At 45.8% G+C, this 9,725-nt stretch overlaps 1 pseudogene; it reads right to left on the bottom strand.

Moving 5' to 3' along the window:
- Positions 1 to 9,040: 9,040 nt before the first annotated feature.
- LOC126459216 (5S ribosomal RNA) lies at positions 9,041 to 9,158 on the bottom strand (annotated as a pseudogene).
- Positions 9,159 to 9,725: the final 567 nt, after the last annotated feature.

Below are 9,725 nucleotides of genomic sequence, written 5' to 3'. Positions count from 1 at the left end.
GGTGTTGTGCATCGCAAAGAAAGTTACTATTGAAATTTCGAGACAGCACTTTTCAGGAGGAGTCGGACACCATATTACTTCCCCCCCCCCTCCCCCCCCCCTCCCCCCCCCCCCCCCATATACATCTCACGTATTGACCACGAGGAGAAAATTCGAGAAATTTGAGCCAATACAGAGGCTTACCGACAATCGTTGTTCCCACGTACTATTCGCGAGTGGAACAGGGTTTGAGGGATCAGATAGTGGTACCGAAAGTACCCTCCGCCACACACCATTAGGTGGCTTGCGGCATATGATGTCCATATGGTGTTCAGCAAATGCAGAATTGCAGCTATTACTTTTTGTCTTGTGACAGCCAGAGCGAGAGCACCAGCAGCAGCGAGTACTGTTTGTATAAAGCGTTTATTTTGCATTTTGTTTACGACCATCCACTAAGGAAGGGATTCTATTTGTGTTTATCTGCTCTGCATAGTAACTAACAGTTCTTGATAAAACTTTACGTAGTTTTCGTGTTAGATTTCTTAGTGTTTTCTTGATCGTTTAGAACAGAAAGCGCCCTAAAACCGTCTTTTGTTTGTTTCGCGGCCGTTAGCCACTAGTCACTTGAATCAGCAGTTGTCTTGTGACAGCCAGAGCGAGAGCACCAGCAGCAGCGAGTACTGTTTGTATAAAGCGTTTTTGTACTTATTTGCTGCGCTTAGCTTTTAAATAGTTTTTCTGGGAAAACCTAGCGTAGTTTTCGCGTCTCGTATTTCAGTGAGTGTTTCTTGATTATCAGAGTAGCTCATCAGAAGATTATCTTGGGAATTTTTCACCGTATAGAGTAGGGTAAACATAGTCATGTGTAGGGACTGTGGTTGTTGTGAGCGGACGCAAGGAGAATTGGCCACTCTTCGGGGGCAGGTGGAGGCTTTGTCTGTTAGGCTCATCGAGCTCGAGGCGCAGGCGTCGGCTCGTAGTGGCGTTGGGGCAACTGTGGTGAGACCTATGCCTAATACGGTGGCCTTGGAATCACATGGAACCCCTGATGTCGCTGCGTCTTCCGGCAGTGAGCATCTTACCGGTCAGCCATCATTCCAGGGTGAATGGCGGACAGTGGTGGGCTCGCGCGTGCCTGGCCGAAAGGCAAAGGTGGGATCTGGCCGCGTGGCAGCTGCCTTACCCCTTTCCAACAGGTACGGGGTGCTTCCTAGTGGTGATGACATCGTTTCCGAGCCACCACAGGATGCCTCGCCTGTTGGGCCAGTGGCCGATTCTCCGGCAAGGTCCCGACAGTCACAGAGGGCGGGCCTATTAGTTATAGGGAGCTCCAACGTTAGGCGGGTTATGGAGCCCCTCAGGAAAATAGCGGGTAGGTCGGGGAAGAATGCCAGTGTGCACTCGGTGTGCTTGCCGGGGGGTCTCGTCCGTAATGTGGAGGAGGCCCTTCCGGCAGCTATTGAACGCACTGGGTGTGACCGGCTGCAGATAGTAGCACATGTCGGAACGAATGACGCCTGCCGCTTGGGTTCTGAGGCCATCCTTGGTTCCTTCCGGCGGCTGGCTGATTTGGTGAAGACAACCAGCATCGCACGCGGAGTGCAAGCTGAGCTTAATATCTGCAGCATAGTGCCCAGAGTCGATCGCGGTCCTCTGGTTTGGAGCCGTGTGGAGGGTCTAAACCAGAGGCTCAGACGACTCTGCGACTATAATGGTTGCAAATTCATCGACCTCCGTTATTGGGTGGAGAACTGTAGGGCCCCCCTAGACAGGTCAGGCGTGCACTACACACCGGAAGCAGCTACTAGGGTAGCAGAGTACGTGTGGCGTGCACACGGGGTTTTTTTAGGTTAGAGGGACCCCCCCTTGGGCGAAACGATAAAATACCTGACGGCTTACCAGAGAGGACATTATCATCGTTGATAAAGAACGTCCGTCCTCAGAGACCAAAAACAGGAAAAGTTAACGTAATATTGGTAAACTGCAGGAGTATCCAGGGCAAGGTTCCTGAATTAGTATCTCTTATTGAAGGAAATAGTGCGCATATAGTATTAGGAACGGAAAGTTGGTTAAAACCGGAAGTGAACAGTAACGAAATCCTAGACACAGAATGGAATATATACCGCAAGGATAGGATAAACGCCAATGGTGGAGGAGTATTTATAGCAGTAAAGAATTCAATAATATCCAGTGAAGTTATTAGCGAATGCGAATGTGAAATAATCTGGGTTAAGTTAAGTATCAAAGGTGGGTCAGATATGATAGTCGGATGCTTCTATAGACCACCTGCATCAGCAACCGTAGTAGTTGAGCGCCTCAGAGAGAACCTGCAGAACGTCGTGAAGAAGTTTCGTGATCATACTATTGTAATAGGGGGAGACTTCAATCTACCAGGTATAGAATGGGATAGTCACACAATCAGAACTGGAGCCAGGGACAGAGACTCTTGTGACATTATCCTGACTGCCTTGTCCGAGAATTACTTCGAGCAGATAGTTAGAGAACCAACTCGTGAAGCTAACGTTTTAGACCTCATAACAACAAATAGACCGGAACTTTTCGACTCCGTGAATGTAGAAGAGGGTATCAGTGATCATAAGTCAGTGGTTGCATCAATGACTACAAGTGTAATAAGAAATGCCAAGAAAGGAAGGAAAATATATTTGCTTAACAAGAGTGATAGGGCACAAATCGCAGAATATCTGAGTGACCACCATCAAACGTTCATTTCTGAGGAAGAGGATGTGGAACAAAAATGGAAAAAATTCAGAAACATCGTCCAGTACGCCTTAGATAAGTTCGTACCGACTAAGGTCCAAAGCGAGGGGAAAGATCCACCGTGGTATAACAATCATGTACGAAAGGTACTACGGAAACAAAGAAAGCTTCATCATAGGTTTAAGAGTAGTCGAATCATAGCTGATAAGGAAAAGCTGAACGAAGCGAAAAAGAGCGTAAAGAGAGCAATGAGAGAAGCATTCAACGAATTCGAACATAAAACATTGGCAAACAATCTAAACAAGAACCCTAAAAAGTTTTGGTCATATGTAAAATCGGTAAGCGGATCTAAATCCCCTATTCAGTCACTCGTTGACCACGATGGCACCGAAACAGAGGACGACCGAAGAAAGGCAGAAATACTGAATTCAGTGTTCCGAAACTGTTTCACTGCGGAAAATCGTAACACGGTCCCTGACTTCAGCCGTCGCACGGACGCCAAAATGGAAAATATTGAAATAAACGATATCGGAATTGAAAAATAACTGCTATCACTTAGTAGCGGAAAAGCATCCGGACCAGACGAGATACCCTTAAGATTCTACAGTGATTATGCTAAAGAACTTGCCCCCTTTCTATCAGCAATTTATCGTAGATCGCTGGAAGAACGTAAAGTACCTAGCGACTGGAAGAAAGCGCAGGTCGTTCCCATTTTCAAGAAGGGTCATAAATCAGATGCGAATAATGATAGGCCTATTTCGCTTACGTCAATCTGTTGTAGAATAATGGAACATGTTTTGTGTTCTCGTATTATGACGTTCTTAGATAATACAAATCTCCTTCATCATAACCAACATGGATTCCGCAAACAGAGATCATGTGAAACTCAGCTCGCCCTATTTGCCCAAGAAATTCACAGTGCCGTAGACACTGGCGAGCAGATTGATGCCGTATTCCTGGACTTCAGGAAGGCATTTGATACGGTTCCGCACTTACGTTTAGTGAAAAAAATACGAGCTTACGGAATATCGGACCAGGTTTGTGATTGGATTCAGGATTTCCTAGAAGAAAGAACACAACATGTCATTCTTAACGGTTCAAAATCTGCAGATGTAGAGGTAATTTCGGGAGTACCGCAGGGAAGCGTGATAGGACCTTTATTGTTTACAATATACATAAATGACTTAGTTGACAACATCGGTAGCTCCGTGAGGCTATTTGCAGATGACACGGTTGTCTACAAGAAAGTAGCAACATCAGAAGACTCGTACGTACTCCAGGAGGACCTGCAGAGGATTAATGCATGGTGCGACAGCTGGCAGCTTTCCCTAAACGTAGATAAATGTAATATAATGCGCATACATAGGGGCAGAAATCCATTCCAGTACGATTATGCCATAGGTGGTAAATCATTGGAAGCGGTAACGACCGTAAAATACTTAGGAGTTACTATCCGGAGCGATCTGAAGTGGAATGATCACATAAAACAAATAGTGGGAAAAGCAGGCGCCAGGTTGAGATTCATAGGAAGAATTCTAAGAAAATGTGACTCATCGACGAAAGAAGTAGCTTACAAAACGCTTGTTCGTCCGATTCTTGAGTATTGCTCATCAGTATGGGACCCTTACCAGGTTGGATTAATAGAAGAGATAGACATGATCCAGCGAAAAGCAGCGCGATTCGTCATGGGGACATTTAGTCAGCGCGAGAGCGTTACGGAGATGCTGAACAAGCTCCAGTGGCGGACACTTCAAGAAAGGCGTTACGCAATACGGAGAGGTTTATTATCGAAATTACGAGAGAGCACATTCCGGGAAGAGATGGGCAACATATTACTACCGCCCACATATATCTCGCGTAATGATCACAACGAAAAGATCCGAGAAATTAGAGCAAATACGGAGACTTACAAGCAGTCGTTCTTCCCACGCACAATTCGTGAATGGAACAGGGAAGGGGGGATCAGATAGTGGTACAATAAGTACCCTCCGCCACACACCGTAAGGTGGCTCGCGGAGTATAGATGTAGATGTAGATGTAATGCTCTTCTGTGTTCCGTGTGTCTGGTATTAAATTTTGTACTTGTCCGTCCTACGTAAAATGATTTGCAGTCGTGCCATGTCAGTTGGTAAATACCGGATGTGTCGCATTTGCCTATATTTCTGTTGGTTGCTCTTAGCTTTCTCTACATTGAATTGTCTGTCGTGTAGGCTATTTTTAGGCCTTGTTTTTTGAGTGTGTTACCTATTCAAAATGGTTCAAATGGCTCTGAGCACTTTGGGACTTAACATCTGCGGTCATCAGTCCCCTAGAACTTAGAACTACTTAAAGCTAACTAACCTAACGACATCACACACATTCATGCACGAGGCAGGACTCGAACCTGCGACCGTAGCTGTCGCGCGGTTCCACACTGAAGCGCCTAGAACCGCTCGGCCACAACGGTCGGCCCTATTCTATGGCCTGCTTTCTTGTCGTAAATGAGAGTATACCATTTGCTTGTTGTTATGGATGTTTCTTCTCCATTTGTGTTCGTGTGTTTTGTATTCCGTGCGTTTCTGCTGTGTGTGTTAATGTCCTGTGTGTCTGCACTTGTAAGTTGGTGACGTGTTGTTTGTTTTTGTGTCCTAGGTGTCTCCTTTGTTTTGTTTTAATTTTGTGATTCAGTTTCTCTATAATGTTTGTATTGTATCCTTTCTTTATAGAAATCTGTTTGACCGCCTGTAATTCAGTTTTGAAGTTGTCACTGAATGGTGATTTGTTCATTTTCTGATTTGTGATTATGTGTGAGATATTTTTAGAAGTGTTTGTGTATTTGCCTGGTATTTTTTGGGGCACTGGCCAGCTTAGTTATGTTGTTTTCCTCTAGAAATTTTACGGTTGTGTCTTTGTATTTCTCCTGTCCTATTACTATCATTGTGTTTCTCTTATCTGATCTCATAATGAGAGCCCTGTTGTTTTTAAATTTCTTCATTACTTTCCTGGAGGTTTCTTCTTCTTCTTCTTCACTTTCTACTCCAGTTAATATGTTGTTTTAGTTTTCCTTTATTATACATCTTGTTTCTTCTCCAGCTAACGCTCTTGTCATACCTGCATTGAAGCTTGATTTACTGTTCCTTTCTTGTAGTGCTTTACTCAAGGCATTAGCAAGAATGACTGTACCTCTAAATATTATTGAACGACAATGGTAAGTAATCGATGTATCATTATTAATTATTTTCAATTATATTTTAGCAGACAATCAAATCTGACAATGACAGTGTTTTAAATACTTTTGTTTTAGCTATTTAAACGACACTCGGGTATTGAATAACTGGAGAGGAATGGGATACTAAGTAGGTGACAATGACTGAGGATAATGACAAGCTCAGGTACGTACAATTCTTACGTACAACATTTATTACTGAAATAAAATTCACTGAAAATGTCACTGGATAATGTCTGTTTAAATTTTGCAACGCGGAGTTAACTAAAACAAACTTACAGTTCGTTGCAGATGTTATGTCGTCGACTTTGTTGTCGCGTACAGTACTCCCACTGCTCCATGTAATACTGAGTGTATACCTAGATTACCAATGACCAATTATTGGGCAGGATCTTGATGCCATTGGAATCTCTTGCATCTGCTAGCACTCGTCATGCTCTTTGTGCCTCGCTAGCAACAACTGCGCCCCGTGTAGGCTCGGCAGCGCAATGCGACAAGGTGACAGGGTTAGAGGGTGACAATTGTTGAGCCATATGAAAAAAGCGTAAATCATTTACAAACTACGGCGTACACCTCAACATGTAAACGTCACTACAGATACTCGGATTTAGATTATGACCTGCCATCATTGACGATGATGTGGCGCAGACGAGTAGCGAAATTCTGCATTACCCGCTGAAATGTCGGAACATCGATGCTGTCGATGATCTCCTGAATGGCTGTTCTCAGCTTGGGAATGGTTTTGGGGTTATTGCTGAACATCTTGTCTTTAAATATAGCCCTGCAAAAAGGAGTCGCACATGTTCAGATCCAAAGAATATGGTGTCCAATCGAGGCCCATGCCAGTGGCCTCTGGGTACCCAACAGCCAGAATGCGGTCCCCAAAGTACTCCTCCAGGACATCAAACACTCTCCTGCTTTGATGGGGTCTAGCTCCGTCTTATGTGAACCATATCTTGTCGAAATCAGGGTCACTTTGGATTATGGGGATGAAATCATCTTCCGAAAGCTTCACATACCATTCGGTAGGCAATGTGTCGTCAAGGAATATCGCACCGAGTATTCCGTGACTGGACACTGCACACCACACAGTCACCCCCAAAAGCGACAGTATTGCTTATTGACGAACACATCCAAATGAAAGTGGGCTTCATCGACAAACCAAACGACACAGAGCATATTACTTCCCATCACGCCCCGCGGCCAATCGTGCAGTTTGAACGTCCTAAGGCAAACCGTTCAGAAGTTATGACGATTTTATTTCATATAGTTCAATAACTGTCACACTGTACGTCTCACAACGTAGTAAATCTCCCAGTCGCTTTGCTCTGACGTCACATTCTCGTCCAAAGACAGTGCCCAACTTTCTCTAACGGCGTTTACACAGAATAAATTCATCATAATAAAAAATAATTGATACAGGTTACAGAACACATCACATTTGTAATTAACACATAGTATCTAAAGATCTGCATAATAAGATAAATGCACCATATTTGCTATAAACACAACGGACAAAAATTTTAGGCAGCATATCTGTATTATAGTGTCACAAAGAGACAAGAGATATATTGTTACCTCCTACATATATATCTCACGAAAAGACCATCACGATAAGATTAGAGAGCTTCGATCCCACACGGAGACTAACGAGAAATCGTTCCTCCCGCGAACCATATATGATTGGATCAGGAAAAGTGGGAAGTAACAGTGGTTCGCGAGGTACCCTCCGCCACACGTAGCAATGTGGCTTGCGGACTATAAATGTAGTTGAGGGAGAATGGGGAGTGTAACCGGCAGTGTCATTTCGGAGGAAAATGTAGGGTGTATAATAATTATGTATTATTTATGGTTGTGTATAATAATTACGTGTTATTTATGGTTGTTCAAAGCAGAGATCCGACAGAAAAATACGCAAAGGCTTATTATAGATTAAGTGAACATTTTAGAGACTTTGACATGTTAATCCACAATACTAGGAAAAGGTAGCAGTCGAATAAAGAAAGCCGGCACTGACATTGTGTGGACATTGGTCACTTTTCTGTCCGACTTGAGAAGGCCAATGATCAGCGGAGTTTGCACGGTAGCAGTCAGCACTTCGACAGACCAACGACCGAGCAGATGGACAATGCTTCCAAGGAGAACAACGACCAGCGCTGCTCGCACATTAGTGGTCAATGATCCAGGAACTGTCAGCATACTGAACGTCCGGGATGTATCTGGCGATGCGGAGGAGGACGAAAGGGCAATGACCGACCACGCCAACATAGAGGCAAAACAAGGAAAGCCGGCACGTGTGTCGACATTCGTCACGTTTCTGCCCAATGTGAGAAGCATGGATCAACGAAGATGTAGTCGCCACCCTAGAAACTTTGTGAAATTGACGGAAACACCGAATAAATACCTCCAAAAAACGGAGGGTCCTTCGAGGGGAAGAAGAAACGTCTCCTGGATGGACGGATCGATCGTCAGCCAGCGGACGTCATACTTCGCTATAACGATTTAGCTGCTACGCTATTCGACAGAAAAAGATGTCGGTACCGCGCCGGTAGGTCAACGCAGAAGACGCCATCCCAGACGTTACTAGAAGAAGTTGGCTGGTGAGGAGGAAGCGAGCACGGCTTCACCAAATGGATCACCTGTGAACCTAGATGTATTACTCCGTTTGTTTAAAGGGTCTTATATCTCGCTAATGACTGTTATGGAACCACATGTGTTTCACTCGCACCTCAACCACTGAGCCAAGGAATGAGCACACTCCACCGCCCCCGAAGTGTCTCTGCCCCCATCCCCCCCCCCCCCCCCCCCCGCCATCCCTCATAGAAAATGACCTTTACTACCCTCTGTCACTGACGCTCCGTGTCTAGCGTCACTAAACCCTGACCCGATACATAACCCACCTTAAGCGATTAATGGAAATCATGGTAAAACTCTGTCCGAACAGGCCATGAAGGCCCAACGGTACCGACCGGCCGCCGTATCATCCTCAGCCCACAGGCGTCACTGGATGCGGATATGGAGTGGTATGTGGTCAGCACACCGTTCTCCCGGCCGTATGTCAGTTTACGAGATCGGAGCCGCTACCTGTCAGTCAAGTAGCTTCTCAGTTTGCCTCACAAGGGATGAGTGCACCCCGCTTGCCAACAGCGCTCGACAGACCGGATGGTCACCCATCCAACTGCTAGCCCAGCCCGACAGTGCTTAACTTCGGTGATGTGACGGTAACCAGTGTTACCACTGCGGCGAGACCGTTGGCAAATCATGGTAAACCTACTGTAAATGTGGATGGCCATCGTGCCCGAATACGACTCCGTCGTCTTTAAAGTCCTCCTCCTAGCTCGGCGGCAAATTCTGCTGCAGAGAAACATGGGCCAATGTCTGTTGTGGTCAGGATAGTTGGGTTTGCATCCCAATTGCTTCGCACCTGTTGCTCAGTAGTCATTTTTCCGTGCGTGTTTATAGAACAACTGAGGAGGACGTGACCTCCGTCACAGATGACTGCAAAGGAAGAAAGCAGAACGCAAGCGCGATATCTGCTGAACGTGTTGTTCCGAGAATCACTTCCGCGGCAGCAGCAGGAGTTCCGGAGCGCTTGCCTTCCGCTACCATGGCGGCTCGGCGTTTCAGTTGTCGCGCGGCGATAGCCTGTTGCGAAAGATTCCTCGGAAGGCCCGCCCGAGGATGTGGTCTCCACGGCCGCAACTGCTTCCTGTTTGCGGTCTCCGCCTCCTATTACTTCCGCGACAACAAGCGCTGCACTCGCCTCTCCGGCGGCTGGGCACACGACCCGAGATCCGGTAGATTTGCTGTGGGGGAGTCGAAC

Source organism: Schistocerca serialis, chromosome 2 (genome assembly GCF_023864345.2).
Source record: "Schistocerca serialis cubense isolate TAMUIC-IGC-003099 chromosome 2, iqSchSeri2.2, whole genome shotgun sequence".
Taxonomy (NCBI): Eukaryota; Metazoa; Arthropoda; class Insecta; order Orthoptera; family Acrididae; genus Schistocerca; species Schistocerca serialis.
Note: the sequence above shows the minus strand (reverse complement) of the source record. Positions and strands in the feature narration are given on the sequence as shown.